Source organism: Aquarana catesbeiana, linkage group LG05 (genome assembly GCF_042186555.1).
Source record: "Aquarana catesbeiana isolate 2022-GZ linkage group LG05, ASM4218655v1, whole genome shotgun sequence".
NCBI lineage: Eukaryota > Metazoa > Chordata > Amphibia > Anura > Ranidae > Aquarana > Aquarana catesbeiana.
Genome location: NC_133328.1, coordinates 109632570 through 109653618, shown reverse-complemented (window position 1 = coordinate 109653618; position 21049 = coordinate 109632570).

Here is a 21049-nt window from a genome sequence, read left to right as displayed (position 1 = left end):
ATTTGACACAGTTCCCCACATGCAGTTAATGTGTACATTAAAGTCTACGGGCCTGGAAAATTCAGTTTGTAAATAGTTAGAAAACTGGCTAAAAGAGTGTAGCGATTAATCAGACTCTCCAGAGAGGAGGGGAGAGTAGGGGAAAATGGGGAAGAGGAGGTTGGGGAGTGTTGTTAAGAAGGGGAGTTAGGGGACAGGTAACAAGATATAAACATGCAGTCATAATAAAGAATTAAGAATAAGACAGGATTAATACATATAAGGTGTCCAAGCAATACATAGTAAATTATATGATAGAGGTTGTCAAGGTTTGACTGTACAATAGAGATTATGCAGCTGTGAGGACCAAAGGTATACAATTTGGATTTGGTTAAATTCTTAATGGCCAGTACATTTTTCATTTCGCATTGAGGATTCAGCGTGGAGAGAGTATCCATAACATTTGGAACAACTCTGGAATTTCATAAGTCTAGTGATACTAAGTTTTTCAACCATGACCAAGTGAGTTAATACCCCTCTTATATTTGATGAAAAGTTATCGAGGCCAAGGTTGAGGTATGCAAGAGATGCGTCAGGTGTTATGTTTGGACCCAGAAGATCAGAGTCCAGGTGGAAGATTTTGTTCCAGTAGGGGTGGATTGATTTGCATGACTATAGAATATGAAACAAGGAACCTGTTTCTCCACATTGTCTCCAACAAAAGGTGGAGAGTAATGGATGGAACTTCTCTAGTTTGTATGGGGTTAGATACCAACAATGTATACATTTCTGGTGCATTTCCCAGTGATTTGCACATTGGCAAAATGTATAAGTTGTAGTAAGCGCCTGCCACCAGGGGGAGCTAGGGAAAGAGGTACCCAGTTCTAATTCCCCTTTATATTGTACATGGTACTAGTTTTAGAGGAGTTAGTCTTGCCATTCAGTAAATCGTAAAACATGGATATTACTTTCACATAGCTAGAATTGGCATATAAGAAAATGTAAATAGAGGTGGCAATGTGAGTGGATAGAAGTAATGTGCTTTTGCAAAGAAAGTATTGGATCCTGATGTATGAGTAGTATTTAAAAGGCACAAACTTAATTTCAGGACTGAGAGATTCAAAGGATCGCATGGTACGATTTACATATAAGTGAGATAGAACAAGTTTGTTTATGCCTAGTCATTATAGAAAGTGAGCGCCTAAAGGAGTTTATGTCCCCAAACATAGAGACCGAGTCCTTGAATCGAAGAGAGATAGGAAGTTGGGAGAGGGATGATGACAGTTCTAAATAAGTACAGCAGTTTGGTTAGTATTTTAGTGGTCTTGTCAATGTAAGTCAATACCTGTAGTAAGAGGGTTGGATTTTATCATGTCTGTTAAGGGTTTCATAATTAGTGCAAGTATATAGGTGAGAGGAAGCATCCCTGCCTAGTACCACTGGAGATAAAAAAAAATTGGTTCTGGAGGTAAATACTCTCTCTAAAGGAAAAGAGTAAAGAGAGAAAATTGCCTAACCTAGCTATCCAGTTATATCAACTTTTTTTTTTATTTGGAGTACTGCTCTAAAAAACATCCAATGGATTCTATCAAATGCCTTCTCTGCATCCAGAGAAAGGAACAGTTTTCTGGAATTCCACTCTTTTATCAAAATCAACCAAATGCTTAGTCTTATCTGGGGCTTGCCTGCCAGATACAAATCCCACTGATAAGGGTATATCAAGGTAGGTAATATATGTACCAATCTAAGGGCAAGTAATTTGGTCAAAATTTTAACGTCAGTGTTGAAAAATTGTATAGGTCTATAATTATTAGTAGCAGATGGATCTTTGTTGGGGACTGTAACAATTACAGCTTTTAACATTTCAGATGGAAAAGGAACCAGAGGCTAGATCAAAGACAGACAGCAGATGAGGTGATTTAAGTTCAACAAGTTGCTTATAATATTTGTTAGAAAATCCATTGTTGGGGCTAACCGCCAAGCTGAATGAAAGCCTGATTACACAGCTCCTGCACTGAACGGAGAATCGGACCCCAAATCACTGCATCAGACCACAAAAAATGCAGTCCTCGGACCCCCACAACCTGGGGAAACAGACCCGAGCCTCTAGAAAGAGGAAAGAATACAGGATACCCACGAAAATCACGGATTTCCCCATCTTCCCTCAGGGAGATAAAATCCAAGATGGTGCCCGCGGCACCGCTCAGCACACAGAGGATTCCAACACTGACCTGCCTGATGCTGATGAACCCTCCATCTCACCCCTGCACAACGCCTCAGGCTCCCAGCTATCCTCCGGACCCTCATCCACCTCCAGCAGCCCTGCCAAAGCACAGATGCGCCTGGATACAGCATACCAGCCACAGGAGGTAAGGCCTGCTCGAGAAAACCTCCTCACACATCCACCTGCAGCTTCCCCCATAGCGGCCTTCCCTACTACTAATCAGCCAGTCATAGACACTATAATGAAGGAGATGCTGATGTCACTTCACAGCTCCCTTCAATCTGACATTTCCTCAATGTTTACAGCATTTAAAACAGAAATGCTGCACACAGGGCAGAAGGTGGGGATTATTGAAAATCAGATGAGCGCCATGACAGAAACAGTTAATGACCTGGTAGAGGCACATGATCATACCAGAGAAGAACACCGATGGGTGCGTACCAAAATGGCAGATCTCAAAGATCGATCATGGCGTCAAAATGTTAAGATAAGAGGGATCCCTGAAACTATTCTACCAGCAGATTTAAACTCCTATGCTAGGAAGTTGATCTCAACACTCCTCCCAGATCTCCCACCGATCGAGACGATCATCGATCGTATCCACCGTCTACCTATACACACCACTTTCAAAATGCCCAAATATATGCCACTGAACGTAAAGGGACTAAATCACCCTGCCAAACAGGCTTCTCTGTGGTGAACTGCACAAGATTCTCACTGTGATATCCTGTGCATCCAAGAAACGCACTTTAAGACCAATGCTGAACCTCCGTGCTCCAACAAAAATTTCCCCAATATCTTTAGAGCCTCGAGTCCTGACAAAAAAAACTGAGTCATGATAGCCATCAGAACCACATGCTCATTCACCCTACATGACAGCCTTCAGGATGTTGCTGGTAGATATCTGGCATTGAACTGTACATTAAACAATGACAAATACACCATTGTATCTGTATATGCCCCCAACAAGAAACAAATCCACTTTATGTCCAAATTGATGAAGAAAATCAATTGCTTTAAACAAGGCCATCTTGTCATATGTGGCGACTTTAACATAGTGCCTGACAACTTCATCGACTCTTCCTCCCACTCTACCAGAGTTACATCCCCTATGGGACTGTTTATCCGATCTCACGACCTATTTGATGTGTGGAGATGCCATCACACCACTGAGAGGGACTATTCCTATTTCTCCCCTAGACACAATTCTTACACTTGGATTGACTACTTGCTAGTGGATAAATGGACAAAATCTCTTCCACGGAGATATCGACCATTACGTGGTCAGACCATGCCCCGGTTACAATGACCATAGAAGACTCACCGAAGATTTCCCGAACAAGGATTTGGAGAGCGAACTCTGCAATTCTCCACTCACCGACTCATTCTACTTATATTAAGGACCGTCCAACAGAATACTTTAATACTAATGTGGGAACTGTTAGCAATGATACCTTTCTTTGGAATGCCCATAAGGCATTCATTAGGGGGATCCTTATTCAACTTAATGCTAGAGAGAGGAGGAGGAGATCACAGCATCTAAACACACTCACTTCTGATATTAAAATGTTAGAACACCAAAATCAAACTAATCCAGATTCTTTAACCAAGAATAAATTAGACTCCCTTAGACAAGAATTAAAATTTCTCCTAGAATCCTTTGAAAAAGCACATAAGCATTTTAGAGCACAACACTACTCCACTGGTAACAAAGCCGGAAAGGCAATGGCTAACAGAATCAAAGGTCACTATTCCAAAACTAAAATTACCCATCTATTCCACCCAGCTACTAAACAGAAATTGATCGACCCACAAGCTATTGCAGACGCATTTAGTTACTACTACAATACACTTTACAATCTGAAAGATGACACATCTATCACACAGCCGTCATTACCTGACATAGAAGCATTTCTAAATGAGATCAACCTCCCCAAACTAACTGCTTAACAACTAGACTCCCTGAACACCCCATTTACGGATTTAGAAGTCAGAAATATAATTTCATCACTTCCCTCTAACAAATCTCCAGGTCCAGATGGTCTTACGGGAGAGTATTACAAACAATTTGGAACTGTATTAGCACCATATCTGACCAAAGTATGCAATGACGCTGCCTCATCCTCCTCTCTCCCCCCGGAAATGCCTTGATCGTTACACTACCGAAGCCGGGGAAAGAGCCTACCTCTGCACAAAACTTCCGACCCATATCCCTTCTCAATGTAGACACAAAAATTTATGCCAAACTAATAGCCCACAGATTACTCAACCTAATGCCCCTTCTAATACACAAAGACCAATCAGGCTTCACAAAAGGGAGACAGACAACTGATGCCACTCACAGAATTATCAACATAATCCATCACACTGAGACGTCTCGAACGCCTTCACTGCTCCTCTCCTTGGATGCAGAGAAGGCGTTCAATAGGGTCCACTGGAAATATTTTGAAGCAACCCTTGGCAAATTTGGCTTCCAGGGCCCCATTCTAGTGGTCATAATGGTTCTATATTCCTCCCCATCAGCACAGGTTTATACGTCGGAGATGCTATCTAAGCCATTCTCCATCACTAATGGCAAGGTTGTCCGCTCTCACCAATCATCTTTAACCTAATCATGGAACCCTTAGCAGAACATGTCAGATCCCACTCTAAAATATCAGGCTTCACCATTGGCACCATAGAGCACAAAATAAATTTATTTGCAGACGACGTGATAATGATGATCACAAATCCCCACTCTTCCCTGGCTTCGGTTCAATCGTTGTTGAAAAGGTTTAGTACTTTATCTTACTACAAAGTAAATGAACATAAATCCTACATTTTAGACCTGGGCATTGATGCAACCACTAGTAATCTACTCCAGAACAAATATCCCTACCCATGGGCGGATGATGGTATTCCCTACCTAGGCATTACTCTCACCAAATCCACTAGAGGTCTTTTCGCACACAACTACATGGACACCAAACAAATGATGCTTACTGAAACCACAAAACTCTCTAAATATGAATTCTCATGGGTGGGCCGCCTAGCAGCTTTTAAAAGTATGGTATTGCCCCGGTTGCTCTACATCTTTCGCACACTTCCTATACCACTTTCATCTACCTACCTGAGATCTCTCCAATCCATCCTAAGCCAATTCATTTGGCAAGGGAAAAAATCTAGATGTAGCCACACGAACTTATTAAACACAGATTCGAAGGTGGGATGGGATACATAGATTTCAAAGACTACTACAATGCCACCATTCTGTCACAAATGAAAGAATGGATGAATACATCACCCACGACTCACTGGAGCGATATAGAAAATCACACAACGCCAGGCTCTAACCTCGCCAACTGGTTATTTAGTACCTCCACATTCTCCATTACTCACCAACTGTCCAAGCCTCAGTTAAAGTGTGGCGCGCACTACACATTACCAAATGGTCACAATTGATGACAAAACCACTACCCATTCCTTTAAACACCTTAAAGCTTCTTACACCTGACTTAACATTCACAACCTGGATTACTGACCGGGTAACATACACACAAGAGCTTCGCGACTTAGCAACCTGCAAATCCTTCTCACAAATCAGCAAAGACCTCAATGCACCCTCCAAAGACTTCCTCACCTACTTCAGATTACAAAAATGCTTAAAGGCTCACACATCTATAGAAGGAACAATATCCCTTAAAACTATGGAACTACTTCTTTACAGAACACTCTAACACTAAGGGGACTCCCCCCATATACTCACTCTTACAAGAAAAAAAACATGTTCATCAAATCCAAACCTCTTTTTGACTGGGAAAATGACCTACAAACACATTTCACAGATGCACAATGGCAAACGGCAATCGCATCTATTTACAAAGCAACAACTTGCACCTCCCTTTGGGAACTCACACAAAAAACGCTAATGAGATGGTACCTAACCCCGTCCAGACTGGCCAAATTCCACAAACACGCCTCACATGAATGCTACTTCACATCCTTTGGTCTTGTCCACATGTAACACAACTATGGAAAAATGTAGGAACCATACTCCAAGACATACTCCATAGCTCAGTTACAATTACCCCACAGTTAGCCATTCTTAATCTGAATATAGACGACTTTCCAATACATCAGAGATCAGTGATCACACACATCCTCCTAGCTACCAAACTCTTGATCACTAGAAACTGGAAATCTGATCACATTCTTTCTCTTACTGAAGTAATCAACTTAGTACAAACTCATTTCACTTATTTCACTCACGCAGCAAACAATCCCACGCAGAGACACTAGCCCGCTGGAACCCATGGGCCCTTTGGTACTCAAGAAAGAATTCAGAATTAACAATTGACATAAGAATTAACAATTCAATGCTCTGTCTCAAAACTCGCCCTCTACTTGATGCTCTCTTCCCCCCTTATCCCTTCTCGCTCCCCTTTCCCCTTGTACCCCCTTCCTCCCCCCCTTACCCTACCCCTCCTCCTACCATACCAGGTTAACTGTTCTACCCTATGTTTATACTCACTTCGTTAACAATTTTTTTCTCCTTTGAGAAAGTTTTTCATAAACTCTCTAACCAGACTGTACTTGCAATAACTAATCTGTATACTTACAATTTCATGTTTTCGTTTCTTACTATGACTACATAACCTGTAATATGTAAAACTCAATAAAAATTTATTGGATATAAGAAAATCCATTGTTGTCTGGGAATTTATGATTAGGCAAAGATTTGACAAAGGGAAAAATTTCCTGGATAGTAAAAAAGGCTGCCATATGCTAATAGGTTGGTCTGCAGAGAGTGTCGGGAGATTACAATGAGCGATGTAGTAAGTTGTGGGGTGGAACTATAATTTAGTAAGTTGTATCAAAACATTCACTATATCCTGGGGGTTGATTAGTTTGCGGTTAGTAGTGGGATGGATAATAGAGCATTTTTTCTGCTTCTTCTGCTGTGGCTCCACTTTTCTAGCCAACTACACACCAGATTTATTACAAATACCATAGTAATGGGCCTTGAGATATTTCAGGTTGTTTTCGTATTTATATAAAAGTAAGTGTCTCAGTTGTTGTCTATCTTGCATTATAGATGAGGACATTTGGGGATAAGGTTAGAGTTTATGCAGTTCTACAATTGAATGGAGTCCTTATCTGCCAGGCCCTCTGTTTCTTTACATGAGAAGCTGATGTAATCAGTATACCACACAAGTATGCTTTATATGTGTATCATAAGGTGATCTCAGGATAATTATTACCTTCAAAAAAGGTAAAGTTTGTGAGCTTGGGTAATTTGATGAAGTTGTTGCTGGTCAGCAAGGAGGGAGGTTTTGAGCCTCCACACACTGGGTAGAGTGTTACTAAGAGGGTTGTATATTTCAATGGTGATAGGAGCATGATCTGACCAGGAGATTAAGCCAATTTTAAAATGAGAGACCGCTTGTAGAGATCCTTTGCCTGTTATGAAATAGTCTATTCTTGTGTAGGAAGCAGGGGGTGAAGCAAAATATGTAAAGTCCTTCTCAGAGCCATATTGGCAAACCCAAATATCATATAAGTCATAATTGTGATTTTTTTAAGTTTGGCAAGAGATACAGGCTGTTTAACAGTGGGAGAATCCAGAGTAGGATCACTAGTTGAGTTGAAGTCACCTGCAATAATTAGGGTACCTTGTTGGAGGTCAGATACTAATTTCAGCAGCATAATAAATTGCTTTTGATTGGAATTTGGGGGATATACATTCTCCAGTGTGTAGGCTGAGTTATTTATTTCACATAGTAGAATACAATATCTTGCTTAAACTGTTATATACATTTTGTATAATAATAATAATAATAATAATAATAATAATATCTTCTAAGGGGGTCAGGAATCTCCTTGATACATTTGAAGGAGGTGGATTGGTTGATAGTGATAAAGACTCCACATTTCTTTTAAGGCCATTTGTCATACACAGTTGTGTGAAAAAAGTATTTGCCCCCTTCCTGATTTTTTATTTTTTTGCATATTTCTCACACTTAAATTATTCAGATCATCAAATTTCAATATTATACAAAGATAACCCAAGTAAATCCAAGATGCAGTTTTTAAATTATTATTTCATTTATTAAGGGAAAAGGCTGTTCAAACCTGCCTGGCCCTATGTGAAAAAGTAATTGCCCCCTCCCGTGCCAAATCATGAATGAACTGTGATTAACCACAATTTTTTGGAAAGCTGAGTTAACTTTCACTTGCCACACCCAGGCCCGATTACTGCTTGACCTGTTGAATCAAGAAATTACATAAATAGAAGCTGTCTGACAAAGTGAAGCATGCTAGCAGATCACAAAAAGCCACACATCATGCCACAATCTAAAAAAAAATCAAGAACAGATTAGAAACAAAATAATGTACATGTATCGGTCTAGGAAGTATTTCAAAGCCATTTCTTATGCCCCGTACACACGGTCGGACTTTGTTCGGACATTCCGACAACAAAATCCTAGGATGTTGGCTCAAACTTGTCTTGCATACACACGGTCACACAAAGTTGTCAGAAAATCCGATCGTTTTAAACGCGGTGACATAAAACATGTAAGTCGGGACTATAAACGGGGCAGTGGCCAATAGCTTTCATCTCTTTATTTATTCTGAGCATGCGTGGCACTTTGTTCGTCGGATTTGTGTACACACAATCGGAATTTCTGACAACAGATTTTGTTGTCGGAAAATTTTATCTCCTGCTCTCCAACTTTGTGTGTCGGAAAATCCGATGGAAAATGTCCGATGGAGCCCACACACGGTCGGAATTTCCGACAACACGCTCTGATCGGACATTTTCCATTGGAAAATCCGACCGTGTGTACAGGGCATAAGGCTGTGGAACTGCAGTGTACCATGGGGAGAGCCATTATCCACAAATGGAGATAACTTGGAACAGTGATGAACCTTCCATGGAGAGGCAGCCTAGTTATTAGGTTTAGGGGGCAATTACTTTTTCACATAAAGCCAGGCAGGTTTGGACAACTTTTTTGCCTTAATAAATGAAACCATTTAACCATTTAAAAATGGCATTTTGTATTTACTCAGGTTATCTTTGTGTAATAATAAAATTTGTTTGATGATCTGAGCCATTTAAGTGTGACAAATATGCAAACAAATAAAAAATCAGAAAGGGGGCAAATACTTTTTCACACAACTGTATAAATGAGGAAATGTTTAAATTGTAGTTTACAGCATTTTGAAGCAGCAAAATTATATTCCTGAATAAAGAGGACGTCGCCTCTGAGGGAGCGAGCTTCTACCATCAGGGATGGGCATTTAAAGGGACTGTTAAGTCCTTTAGCTGTAATAGAAACAATTTTCAGAGCCATATTATCATGTCTCTTAAATGCTGTGGTGCTGAGGTGTATATTGTTAGTGGCCTGTAGCTTATGCATGTATTTGCAAATGTGTGCAACTAAACCCCTGTTTTTAACGCATATTGTTAGACAGGTTAATTTGGTTGGTCGCAGGCTGGTTGGTAAGTTGAGCTTGGAAATTCTTTGGTTTTATTTGACATGCATCTGCCCTTGCAGTGCTCCTTGCTGTGAAGACCAGTTATAGGTGTGGGGCAGTGACCTTTTCTTGTATTGTTGACATATTGGTCAGGCAACGCACTGACACCTTTGCTGCCATTGTGCAATGTGCTGGGTGTTCAGTGTTTTTTTCAGTGCCCTTCATCTATCCATTAGAATACATGTGCTCCCACTGTGGAGACTCTTCAAAGTTAGAGTTAGGGTCTGCAGGATACAGGGTGCCTTGCTGTGGCCTGCAGCTTATTCATGTATTTGCTAATGTGTGCAACTAAACCCCTGTTTTTAACGCATACTGTTAAACAGGTTAATTCGGTTGGCCACAGGCTGGTTGGTAAATTGAGCTTGGAAATTCTTTGGTTTTATTTGACATGCGTCTGCCCTATCAGTGACTTTTTTTTGTATATTGTTAGTAGTGAGGTGGAAAGGGTAGGTACCTTCAAGAGTACAGACTGGTTGAGAAAAAAAGCATCCTCGGAGTGCCAGGTTCAACATCAAGGGGATGAATCGGAGGTACTGTAGAGGTTTGATCCTCTGGCCATGTAGATGGAAGGCAGCAAGAACGATATCTTGAGGAGTAGAGTCTTTGGATCCCACATCAGACGAGACTGTAGAATAAAGAAAGGCAGCAACAAGAAGAAAAAAGGAAAAAATCATATTTAAGAACAGCCTGGAAGAAAGGTAGGCACATTGGAAGCCAAAGCTGCTATGGTATCCTGGGGGGGAATTGAACAAAGATTAACTATTGGCAAGGAATCAACTCATGGGTACTCTGTGTACAGGCCTGACATTAATGCTCTGTAGAAGAGGGATAAGGACCTGCCATGTAAGAAGCATTGGTGTCAGGTCAAGACCACTCAGTTTCCAGCTGCACAGGAGGGCACAGGATAAGAGACTGGGCTTCGTCCGGAAGTAATCGCCATCCTTTTCTAGACTACAGATGGGGACACTTTTACCATTCCAGGTGACAAGTAATTTTGTAGGGAAGCCCCATTTATAGGTACTTTAGATATTTCTCAAAATTTTTGTCAGTGGTGCAAGTTTCTTCCTTTTAAGGACATTTTGTTGGGACACATCTGCATACAGTGATATGCCTGCAAACTTGTCCAGCAGGACTGGATTTTGTTTAGCAGCTACAAAAACTTGATCTTTCACTTGAAAAAGTGTATGTGGGCAAGTACATTCTTGAGCACAATATCTGGAGGAACTTTGGCTTGGAGATTCTATGAGCTCTATCAATACACAGCTCCAAATCACTAAAAGAAGGAAGGAGAGCCTTCATAAGTTGTTGAAGGAAGACAATATATTGGACACAAGGATGGATTTGAGATCCCTTTGAATTGGATGTTTTTGTGCCTGGATTTCAGTATCATGATCCATATAGGTATCAAAGAGATCATTATGTAACACATACAGTTCTCCATTTTTGATTTAATATGTTGGATTTTACCACAGTGAGTTTGGACAGTGCTATTAAGGGTGGAAAGCATAGCTGCAAAGTCACGGTGTAATGTATTCCTCAGGGACATTAACATATTCTTAATTGTATGCTCTGAGATAGACTCAGGGCCAGGATAAACGGGTGGGCAGAATGGACAGTTGCCCTGGGCACAGTGAAGCAAAGGGGCAAAAAATGCATGCAGGGTGGTACACCCATTCTAGGACATGTATTATTAGTGGGGAAGGGGGGCGCAATTCTGCACCCTTGCCCTGGGTGCTGGATGACCCTGTCCCAGTACTGGATAGACTTATCATCAGTGGGAAATGCATCAATGGTGGTGTGAGCCTGCAATATGTGAGCTTGGCTGCTTGTGTCTATGGGACTGTGTAGTAGAGGCTGCACATGTTCCTCTCTCCTCTGTCTGGATTTGGCTGCACTGCAGGTTGTAGGTGTGGAGGGAAGGGGAGAGAGAAGTCACTGACTGATGTGGACTCTTCGGCCAAAAATATCCTAAAGCAGATTGTGGAAGGCAGGATGGGTTGCAGGGGCATTGTCCGTGTGGGTGCCAGTGCCATCTTGGCTTTTCTGGAACCCCGCCACCAGGTAGAAGTAGGTGAGTTTCTGGGGTGTGTTGATTGTTTCCTGTAATTGGACATGGTTCTGGTGGCTGGAGATTGTAAGCAGGGGAGGGCTGGCAGCCTTAGGCCAGGGGGGAAAGTCCATTCTGACAGAATTCTAGATAATGCCAGTTTATTAACAAACCCTTGTTGGCAATAATTTCAGAACTTCTAAGTCTGCTTTGTCTCCCGAGTATGACCTAAAGTCTAGTATATGGTATCTTTATGTGTATGCTCTTGTAAAGAAGGCAAAAGACAAATGTCAATAAGTTTGGCAATCGGACATGCATCATTCCAACATGTGCTCAATTTTACAGCCTAGGCTAGTCAACAAGCAGTAGGTTCCCCAGCCTGTGACTGGAGTGAAAGACCCTATCCTGCATGAAATGAGACTGGTGTTTATTTTAAAGCTCCCTTTGCCCAATCACATTAGTTAAAAAGTCCAGCTTTAAAATCTCTTTAACATTTACTGAAATAAAAGTGTCAGACCACCCAAAAATATTTTGTTTTTTTTTTTTATAAATGGCAGATTCTTAAACTTTTACTTTTTTATATTTCTTGGAGTTTCTACTTCTCAAGCAATTGACACCAGCAAAATTATAAACACAACACTTTTGTGTTTGCCCCTATTTATTTATTTTGATGGGACCTTGCTCCACATGTTTGGGGGATCCACCCAAACTCCCAAGTGGACACAATCAAGAGTTAAGAGTTGTAGCTGAGAGTTCTTAGCTGTTGGAGTATCCAAGATCTCCCCATAATTAAAATTTCACTTTTAGGTGGACTAGTCCTTTAAAATCAACCAACACAAATAAAAGGTGAATAATAATAAAGCACCAGATAAAGAAGGAAAAGGAGGCAAACTTTTTTTTTTCAGTGTCAATTGATTTGTCAAATTTATTTGTTTGTTTACACACAACGCAATGCTTATGAGCTATCCAAAAGGTTAATTGTTCTCAACAGTATGTTTTTAACTTAATGCCATTATAACATTAAAAAAATCCATCTTCCTTAATGTGTATGATAAAGCTAATCTGTCATCAACCTACCAGATATTTCCATGACATTGAACTTGCCTGACATAGAAGATTATGACATAAAAGCCCTTTGTATCCTTTGTCATTGTATCAGCCTGCTTTGTGCTGAGTGGTCTCTGATGAGAATGGGGTGTTGACTACATTTCACAAGGCGGTAGCGTGACAAGTGTCTTTACCTTGCCTCAGTGCTTCATGCCTACACGTGTGGTTGTTTATTCTTCCTTTATTAATTTCTTGATGAATATGTGTGAATTGATTTCTTGTAATTTTATAGGATCAAATTGACTGTTTCGTTCTCCAGTTGAATTAGTGTTTAACCTTGTCTAAACTTACAGTGCTTTCTTTTCACATACTTAAAACAGTTTAAACATTATCAGCAAAATGTGTTTTTAAAGATAAATTTGCAGCTGAGCCAGCCTTCAAATTCTCTCTAATACATACAGTACAAATGGCTGACTTAGCTGCAGTGCACAGTAGCAAATGAATGAAGCTAAGAGTGTCAATGGCTTGGTAGAGTGAGATTAGAGATGCTGATTCTGACTCACCATGGGATCCTTGGCTATGTACATATTTTTAACTTTGCATCTTCAAAAGAGAATTTACATTATTTAGTGACATTATGCTCCATCACCATTACACACATTGTTAATACATCACTTCTCCAACCAACAAAAAGTTATATGTATATTGATTTAAATCCCAACTTCTGTTTATATTAAAAATGAAAAAATAAATTGTCTAGCAGTTATTAAAATACAAAGCAGGCTTTGCTAAGTTACTCACCTTCACCGTGGCACCGCCCTGCACAGACTACCGGCTCCATTACAAAGATCCTCTTCTAGGTTAAATGCACCTTTAGGTACTGTGAGCAAGAAGGACCAACCACCTGGGAATACGTTATCCTATTACCTTGGATTAACAGGAAAATGCTGCAGAGGATGGCACCTATAATATTTTGTCATTTAACATATGCACTCAGGACCCACCTAATAGTGCAAGAACAAGAGGCAAAAAGGACCCATGAATTCTTTGAAAAAGTGTGCTCATTACTGAGCTCAGCCACTGCTGCAAGAGAGGGAGCAATAACATGCTGCACTGGGGTTTAAATGAGGAGAACACTTGCTCCTGTGATGTGAGGGGGGGGTCCAAGGGTTAGAGCGTTCTAGCAACACCACAGGATGCAGCATAGCTACCTCTAGGAGCTTTTTGGTCAATCTTCAGGGGGGACTCAAATGGCCTACAGATATGGCTATTTAACTAAGATTAATATTATTAAATCTGTATACGGTTTTTGAACACACAAGGTCCCCTTGCCCGCATGGTGTATTGTATTGAAAAGGGTAAACTAACCATTTAGGCATTTAATCATCTCTGTGGAGTGTAAAATTTTGTGATATCCCCAACTAAAGAATTTTACAAAGTATCTCACAAGATTGTGAATATAAATTTACCAAGACAGGTGCAATGGAAACTAACCCATTAGCTACTGTGCAAAAAAAAGATGATTTTAAGGTCCATTTTTGGTTCTGTGAGGCAAAGTTTAATTCCCCACCAAATGTTTACTTTTGTCTAGGTCTAAGGCAGGGGTCTCCAAACTTTCTAAACAAAGGGCCAGTTTACTGTCCTGCAAACTTTAGTGGGGTCAGACTATGGCCAGTAAGAATAGAAAATGCCCCAACATCAGTAAACAAGAAAGAATAGTGCCCCATAATTGGTATTAGTGAAAGGAGTAGTGCCCCATCATTGGTGTCAGTGGAAGGAATAGTATCTCATCGTTAGTGTCAGCGGGAGGAATAGTACTCCAATGTTGGTAACGTGTAAGAAATTGTGCTTCATTGTTAGTGTCAGTGGGAGAAAAGTGCCTTATATCAATAGAAGGCATAGTGCCCCAAGAGCCAGATAAGGACAAGCAAATGGCTTTCCCCATCTCACAGGCCTCAGATTAGAGCCCTCCCTCCACCCTGGCCTTTCATGTACCTAGTTAGAGGCAAAGATGGCAAGAGGGCCTACATTATACAGTACTTCTGGTTCAAACACCCCTAGAATGGATAACAGGGGATGTGGAGGCACAGGGTGGCACCAAATGTCAAGTCCACTTTCTGGCAGAAAGCTTGATTGCAAGATGCACATGCAGGATGATAGGAATATCATTGAGGAGCAGTGCTACAGAAGAAGCAACTCAGACTGGAAGGCAGCTGGCAGGAACAATGAAACGCGTGACAGGCTGGAAGCATGGTCTGAGACAGGAGGTGGTCAGCAACTGAGAAGGCAGACAGCAGGCAAGACAGAAGTCAGCAAAATCATGGTTACAAAGCAGGCCAAGGTCACACTGGAAAGTCAGCAGTGATGAGCCAAAGTCAGCAACAAGTGGACGAACAAAGCACAGGGTCTGGATGAAGCCAAATCACAACAGGAAGTCTGAGCAGAGATAAGTCCACAGGTCAGGTTGAGTTAACAACAGGTATGCAGATCACAGGAACAAATGCCAATTTGGGTTGTAGGGTAAGAACAGCCACTTCCTGACTCAGTCCTATTCTTTAAATAATCTGTCTGATGTGAACACTGGGATTAGGCGTGCATGCCTGTGCACCTACATGGCTGTTGGATAGCGACATGGTTTAATATCTTACTTCTGGTATTTCACTTCCTGTTTGACACAGCCAGGTAGGAATGAAACACATCAAAGCTTTGTGATCAGAAGAACAATGCCTTGGCTCAAGCCCACCTGCTGTGACATCTGCGAGTACAAGCTTCAAAGAGACCACTGCTGCCAAGATGTCTATTGAGATTTGACACAGGACTAATAGAGACAAAGGGATACCTCTCGGCAATGTATATTGGATAAAAGGCAAATGGGGGTGGCTACGAGTGGGCGTGTATGTTTGAATGTAAGGGACACACAGGCTTTTGTTCTCTCTCTTGGTTGCTGAGAAGCCTGCAATAATGTCGTCCCTATGCTATCTTGGGACCTTGCTCTGACCGAGGGCTTGGGCCTATATTCCATGAGGCCCAGACCCCTTTTATCATCCAGAACCCGCAGAGGAAACCATGTGTGATAAGTATCTTTGATATTTCATTGTTGTTATATGTTGTAGAGATGTGCTGTTAGTAAAGTGTGTTCTGATTGTAAGCTATGCAACATTGTAATACCCTTTTAGTACTTTTATGATAGTTTCCTAACTCCTTGGGAAATAAAATAAGATATTGTTTTACTAGCAGCACCGTGTGTTTGGTTTCATAGCTAACCTGGTATTATTGTGATATTAACAATAGCATATGCTCAGAGTTTAATAGACCAACTAATTATAGGGACTAGATAAATTAATACACAGATATAATATTAATAATTATATTGTTTACTACAATTGGCACCAAGAGAGAGTGTGAATTTTATTTTTACACAGAATCCACAAAAACCTAATGTATTTTTGTCTTGAGTCCCTGTAAGGATAAATCCTAAACTACACCCAGAACTCAAAATCATCTCTAGTGTGGACAAGATTGGCGCTGGCTCGCGAATTCTGAAACCACGCTTGGATGGTCATGAAGATTCTGTGAAATATTTCATCAGGGAAACGTAGAACCTGGTGAGATCTTTCGCTGATATATGTATTAAACGTTTGTATCATTAATATGCTTTAGGCCTGTAACCAGCCAAAGGTGCTGGCGAGTAAACGGGCTGATCACCCTTGGTTAGAGATTGACAGGAATTACCATACATCTTTGAGGAAAAAGTGGGAGAAATATTTTAAATTTTAAATTTTTTACATTTTTTTTTTTTTTACCCACGTGAGAGTGAAATAGCTTTGTTCCAATAGGAGATCAATGTGGCCTGCAACCTAACGGGAAGGCATTGATTGAGAGTCTGCCTTGTGTCTTAGAATGTGCCTTACGTCTGGTAGGCTGTAGAACTACAAGTCACTGTTAGGTTTAAATGGCTTTGTAGCAGTTTTTTTTTTCGTTTATCTTTGAATGGTAAGCAACTCTGGTAAAAGCAGGTCAGACCAGTTTCAGTGGGGGGTAGGCTAATTAGCATATCAATGGATATTCCCCAGTAAGCATGTGGTAATCCTAAAAGCCACATAGAACCTACAGGACAGAAGTGCTCATATACAAGGCAGCCGATAATGCCACAGGAAGTGTGGTGGGTCTTTTCTATGGATATGCAAAAGTTTAATGGTTTTGAATGATATCAGGTAAAAGTGGTAATGAATGAAGAATATTGAAGGCTAGAAGAGCGATTCAGTTTTTTTTTCGTGAGTTGTAAGAGCTAACGATAATTAAGTTTGGTTTGTTACTCAGTGCAGTGTTGGAACATTAGTACAAATAGAATTGTGTATTGTGTGGATTGTATGGTTGTGAAATGGAACTGGTGTATACATATGTTAAAAAGTACGCTTCTGCCAATTATCATTCATGTGCAGATGAACCTCTTAAAAGCCAGTGTAAGGTTCTATTGTCACAGTGTCAGCAACATAATAGCAGATTATTGGGTAAACAGCTAAAAAAGAAAGTTAAAAAAGAAAGGTTGGCAAATGAAATTGCAGTGTTGCTCAGAATTAAATTTATATCTGAGCAAATGGAGGGGAAGTGGGAAGCAGAGAGGAGACGTCTCGGGGAGGACATAGAGAAAATCAGTGAAAACCTTATAAAGATTGCAACAGACTCCAGTAGTGAGATGGATGAATTGCGGGCTAGAGCAGGCAATTTGTCAGAAAGAAACAGTGAGCTACAAGAACAGCTTCAGAGGTGCAGCGTGGACTGAGATATGAAGAGCAAACTTTTAGAGTCATTGCGAATAAAGGTGTCAGAGATGGAAGAGTTGGTTATGTCTTTAGAAAGAAAGTTAGCAAATGCACACTCCCAGCTTCTTACTAAAGAGCAATGTATAGTATCGCTCAATGAGCACAAAGGAACATGCCAATTGGCCAATATCTGCACAGTCAATGAGGAGAAGGGCTGTGATGAAACACATTCTGCTACTGCACCCATAGCTTTGAAGCAGAATAACAGTTTGATTACAATCCAAGAGAGACTTACTTTGTGCCAGATTCTGGGTGAATTTAATGCCCTGGAATCACCAGTGAGTCTGTCCAATAAATTTGAGGCTCTAGTCCTTAAATTTCATTTGACTAATGAGTATGCATGTTCTCTTCGGAGAGCATGGCTACCAGGACCTTTGGCAGGCCAGTTATTTGCACAGGTTAATGATAACTTAGCAGATGCAGAGGTGCGGAGGAAAGAGTTGCAGCGTATTGTGGACAGTCGTGATAATGGTATGAGTGATTTACAACGAATGAGATTTAGGAGAGGAGATGACCCAATTTTGTTCTGCAGTGAGTATCTTGCATTGTATACGAAAGTGTTCAACTGTCTTGACTTGACAAAATATCCTGCGAGACTTCTGTCAAGAGTCCAGTGATAGGGAATATGGGTCAAAGGCAGGTGTATCCGTAATAAGCAGAGGTACAGGAAGGCAGAGAGAGTTCAGACGTTCTAAACGGAATAGGCATGGACATAGATTTTGTAAAGCCCTTAACATTGCTAGCATGAAGCAGGAAACCCCAGAATTACAGGGTGCACAGGCAGCCATAATGGAGTTATCCTCCAAACATGCAAAAGCTGAATGTGCAATGGTGAAGGTACCCTCCGCACATGCGCAGTGCTCAGCAAAAATAGAAGTGGAGCATGCAGAAAAAACAGACGCTCTGATTGCTGCAAGTGATGTTGTTATGACAGAAATCAATGGTGGAGATGTAAATAAAAGTGCGATAACTGTGCTTGAAAGTGATTCAGGAGTTGAAACTTCTGATGACTTCTCAAACAATGAAAGTGTAAAGTCTGCTTATTCCAAGCATAGTAATAATGTCCAGCAATGTGAGTTTCCACGGTCGTGTGCTCAAGGAAGGGCCTATACAGAGAGACCAGCCCTCAAATGTTTTTTGTGTAAAAGGGGGGGTCACATCGCTACATATTGTTGGGCAGCGAATAATGGTATCAAAAGAAGATCGCAGTACCCCAAAACGACCCCAAGGCATTATGAAGTGTATTCTGCCCGATGGGGTAGCAACCCAAAGCACGGAGGCCATAGTAAGCAAACCCATTTCCCTTTAAAGACCCAAATGTGGAGACTACAGACTGAAGATCGCCAATATGGAGAACAGTTACGTAGAGTCAAAATGGAGGTAGCTGCATGGTTATTCAAATGTAGCACTGGGGGAAACAATGTTAGCAGCACTTAGTGAGCTGCATGGATGCGCCTTGCCATATTTTATTTATATACGACCCTCACATCTAAACCTTATACATAGCACATGTTCCCCTACATTACAATCAATGGGAAAAGGCTTGGGGGACTTAAAAAGTCAATTGTCATGATAATTGTGTGTAATCACTGTCTTTGTGTTCCTTTTTCAGAGACCTTGGAAGAAGATAAAACTGGTTTGGATACTAATATCTGTGTTTGTTTGCAGTTTCTTCAAAGAGAGAACAACAGTGGGCACATTTAGCAAAACAGGGGTTAGGTTATGGTAAAGGCATAATCGATTATCAAATGGTACCATGAGCTCATTAATTAGTAATTGTTTGCAAACAATGAAAAAATAAGATAAACAATGGTCAGACATTAAGGGTTTCAAGTGTTACAAGTGAAGTTACAAATGTTGTGATGAGGTACAGATATTTTGTTTTTTGTTTTTCCCATTAACTAATTGTCTTTCAGATGGAAATGAGCACTTACTCTTCTCAGGAGGAAAATCCATGGATGTCTTTAGTTAAAAGTTGAGTGTTTGTCATTGTCTTATGGTGGTTGTCTTGTCATGTTGTTTTTGTGTGATAATGGCCAGAATTTTAATTTCTTTTGTTATTAGGTTTTTTTAATTTTTAAAATATTTTTGGTAGTTGTTTAGTCATCTATTTTATTTGTGTTTGTTCAGGTGGAGAAATTAATGTTTAGTCCACCTGAAAGGGGGGTAATTGGCTATTCTGTCAATTAGCAGCTGAATAGATGGTCATGGGCTATGTCCTGCAGCTGAATACATTTTGTTGATTTAAGACAAGAGTTGTTGATAGGAAGCCATTCTAGCCTCTGGAGTTTGTTTTTGTTTTTTTACAAGGTGTGCGCTTTGTCCACCTGAAAGGGGGGTTGGTGCATGGGTCTGAAAGTACAGATAATGCATTGTCTTTTTAATGCTTAAAATTTTGAATTTTGGAGAAGCAACGTTCAAGTTCGTTTTGTTTTTAAATTGTTGATCATACCATGGGGATCCATTTTAGAGTGAGTTCAGCCTAAAGGGGTCATGGTTGTTTTGATAGTTTGGTCAGAGTTGCAGAAACCCGGAACACTAAGTTCCTGGGTTCCAAGGAAGGAACTATAAGTAAACGTAGTAAGCGAGCAGATATTATAGATAAGAATTTGATTCTGCTCTTGTGTTTCAATTCCAGAGTCCTGGTGGAGCGAGATTGGAGGGGTCTCTGGAACATGGATGACAGATGTTCATCTGGTTGGCAGTTTGGCTGTGCCGTACCACACTGCAAATTTGTTCTGATAAACATCAGGAGAGAAAGGACAAACAAAAAGATTCAGTTTAATACTTGTTTTTGTTTTTGCTTATGGACAATTTAATCCTAATCCTGAATCTGAAGGACTGTGCCTATCAACGACACTTGTGAGACATTTTTGCCGGATTCACTCCTGATGAATACAAACGTGCTATTAATACATGTGCGATGGCTTGGAGGTTGGGGAAGGAATATACACATCCAATCTGTCAGAACCTGAAATGTAAAATATGTTTTTTTTGTTGAAGGGAGGAATTGAAAGAAAAGGTTTTTAATGTATGACATGTATTGACATAACGGAAGTAATATGGTGCAGGTACCCAGGAGACTGGCGCTTATACATAATAAGGTGTCGGTTGGACAGACTAGAGGTTGGCCAGGTGACACATCAATGGGGTGAAAATTTCCTTGTATGGGGAGATACGCCTGGCTGATGTCTCACCTGAGAGGTTGAAACCCGGCACAGGGAAGGCCAGTGAATACAAACAGGAGCATGCTCCGTTAGATAAAGGGAACAAAACGCTGGCTACCAGGGTACAGTATGCCTTCACCACATGGCACTTCAATGTCTCGCAATGGTTGGTAAAATTCCATTACCCTATATGTGCTGAATATACACTGAATCAAGTGCGGTCAGTATACCAGTGACTTGCTCC